The 3608-nt window shown below is 38.2% G+C and overlaps 1 protein-coding gene across 8 annotated transcripts in view; it reads right to left on the bottom strand.

Moving 5' to 3' along the window:
- ptprz1a (protein tyrosine phosphatase receptor type Z1a) overlaps positions 1-3608 on the bottom strand; it is a 168935-nt gene that overhangs the window by 91830 nt on the left and 73497 nt on the right. The window lies entirely within an intron of this gene.

Consider the following 3608-nt stretch of genomic DNA (forward strand, 5'->3'; position numbering starts at 1 on the left):
TTAGGTTGCAGTAAAAGATCACATCACATCACATGGTATTCAAACATTAACACAGATAAGGCAAGGAGGAAGAGAGAAAAAAAACAACAACAAAAAACATATGTACACCACCACTCATACCATAAACCAGAGTAATATGAAGGGGGATAGAGTTCCAGACCAGCTGGGAGAAAGAAGAAAATAAAATAGATACACAAAATAATATTATCATGGCGGACCGGGACCTTTCATTATTAAGAGTTTATGGCCTGTGGAACAAGGAGAGCTTGGATCTGTTTTTTTTGTAACAAAGGACACATGTATCATCGTCCTGGGGCAGCAGTCAGTTCAAATGAGGAGGAAAGGGGGGGGGGGGGGTTGGGAGGGGGTGGGCTTCTGGTTGCCCACAATGCTATTTGCCTGTCTCAGTATTCTGTTTTTGTATAAACTTTCCATACTTGGAAATGGAATACCCGATAGTTTGCTGGAAGTTGTTATTATTTTTCTAATGTACTTTTTTTGCGCTTCAGTGGCGTTGCCAAACCAATAGATGATGCCAAAGGAAAGAACACTTTCAATGAAAGCACAGTAGAACATCTGGATCTGAGAAAGGGTTGAGAGACATACTTCTGAATTTCTCCCGCGCCATGAGAACCTGCTGATAGTTACACAAGTTTAACCTAAAGACAAGTGTGCTACAGACGAGAACCTCTCTAAGCCGGGAGGATCTGGATCTGGATCTGGACTCCTGGAGCAAATGACAACACGTCCTTAAAATCCACTCACTTGGACCTTTTGGACAATTTAGAAATCTGAATTTGAACCTGCCAGCATCTACTTGTAATAGCTTTACATAATTGTACTCTCTTTTGCATCCTTATTATACTTATTTATCAAATAATTTTTTTCAATTCAGGAATGTTTATTGTCTTTCTATTTTTATTATGATGGTGTTGCGTCTTTTTCTGTTTTGTCTCTGTAATTTGACTCGAGGGTCGCTATTCAATGATCTATGGAGTATGAATAAATAAATCTGGTTCCAATTAGTTTTTTTTCTTAGTCAAACATACAGTATATTCACACACTATGGGAAATAGGATTTACAATAGCACATGTAACATTTCCGACGAGTGTACAGTGCCTTTAAGTAGAAAGTAGATGGATGATTGATGACTGTCAAAAGCTTCTTTTACATTGATTCCTTATGAATTGCTACAAAATAAAATAAATACAATAAAATAACTGATATTCATGGTTATATACAACCATAAACATCTCTTGAAGTTGTTCCTTCCTGTGTTGCTGAGAGCCTCCTGCACCCTGACAGTTGTATTCTGGGTCAGAGTTGCGATTAGAGGAGCAGATGACAGACACTCGGAGGTCTGGATTAACTGGGATTAAACAGGCGGCTGAAGGTGGAAGACAACAGACGGGAGGAGCCTCCATCTTTCAAACAACAACACGTTTCCTCCTCTAATGGAACCGGCTCTCACTGACCTCTGGCCTGTATTCTCCTTTAGTTGTGCAAAGAAAGACTGAGAGAGGCTTTCCACCTTCAACCAGCAGAGGGTGGAGTGAGCCGTGGTTATAAACCACATACACACATACACACATACATACACACATACACACATACATACACACACACATACATACATACATACATACACACCCACTACATACATACACACAACACATACATACATACACATACATACACACACACATACATACTACATCCATACACACATACACACATACACTACATACTACATACATACAACAGTACATACATATATACATACCCCATAATACATACATACAACACACACACCACTACTACTATCTACATACCACATACACACACACATACATACATACACACACCAACAATCCAAACACACACAGTACATCCATACATACACACATATATACATACACACATATAGCATACTACATACATGCACACACATACATACATACATACATACATCATCACTACACCACACCACACCACTACACACATACATACACACTACCACACACACACACATACACACACATACACACACACACATACATACACACACACACATACATACATCCCCTAATTCTGGGGCAGTCAGTGACCGTCCATTGTCCCTGTTAAATTAGACTAATAAATTGTAAAACGATCTCCTGGTCTCTCATGTCAGAACAAGCTCTTCCAGAAACCCCCAGAGATCAATACCACCTCATTACTAATTATTGAAAACAACCAGCATGCTGCAGCGGGAAAATCAATGGTGAACCGAGATGACTTTTGATAATTTTATTTGGGCCAATGGACTTCTATTCTTGTCCCTCTGTCCTTTTTTTTGTGTCCCGTCATTTGAGATCCACATGTCTCTGATCCACCAGAAACCTTATGTAATGAGCATTGACCTGTGATTCTTATATGTATATATTTATATTTATCACTCTGCATGCTCTGCACACCCATATAAGCATCTGAGCATTTATTTATTTTAATTCATATAACTAATAATAAGGCTTTTCCACGGTGTTTTTGTGCTGTAATCTTTTAACCCTCGCGTTGTCCTTGGGTCAAATTGACCCGTTTCTAAGTGTTTTGTATCAGAAATATGAATTTCTTTCAACCAAATTGCCAAAAAATAACATGGATGATTCCATGAAACGTTCTTCAGGTAAAATTAATCATTTCTTTCATTGAATTTTTGAGGTTGTTTTATTTCATCTTATAGCATTTGAATTCTTTTTTTGTGGTTTCAAAACAGTATCCGGACTAAACTTTGACATCTACCCATCTGAGATCCACTCAACATCCTCTGATCTCAACTATTAGCCAAAATAATTCATAATTTCTGCATTTTGTAACTGGAAACGTACGTGTAATTTGATATAAATGAGGTTTGTTGACCATGAATTCCAAGAATAAGAATAATAAAACCTGTTATTAAACCAGCTCAGGTTTTTTTTAAAAGCACCAAGAGCTGGAAAAAGTGAGAAATAAATCAGAAAAAGTGGCAAAAACATCGGAAAAACACAAAAAAAAATTTCATTTTCAATTTTTACCTGGAAGGACACGTTCACTGTTGACAACTGTTGACAACACGAGGGTTAAGCGGTGAACTCTGCACATAACGTTGTACTAGAGTGTCCTGTGGTATGACAATAAAGAAATCTTGAATCTTGAATCATGCAACTGGGACTAAACCACTTCTATTTTCCTCTATAAACCTTGTCGGTACACGATCCGTCCCTCCTGCACGATCCGTTCTGCACATGTGCAATATGTTCGCGCATGCGCAGATGATGTCATGATGAACGCGGATTTACGACACTGCACGATCTGTTCCCATAGACGGTTAAAGAAAGTCTGTTCGCCTCCACCGGAAAGCTAACATTAGTTTAGCTAACAGCTAATTCGGCTAACCGCTAGCTGAGACAGCATGTAAAAGACCCTCGAAAGTGAAAATAGCCGTTAAAATATATGACAGCTGTTCTACTTTACTTGTGCTCATTTAAAATACAATCACACAATGCTTGTCTTTATTATTACTGTAAAGTCTTAATTTAGCTGGAGCTGCTCACCCCACTGTTTAGTTTGAGTAACGTTATTTTAGGCT

The sequence above is a fragment of the Etheostoma spectabile genome, chromosome 8 (genome assembly GCF_008692095.1).
Source record: "Etheostoma spectabile isolate EspeVRDwgs_2016 chromosome 8, UIUC_Espe_1.0, whole genome shotgun sequence".
NCBI classification, from domain to species: Eukaryota; Metazoa; Chordata; class Actinopteri; order Perciformes; family Percidae; genus Etheostoma; species Etheostoma spectabile.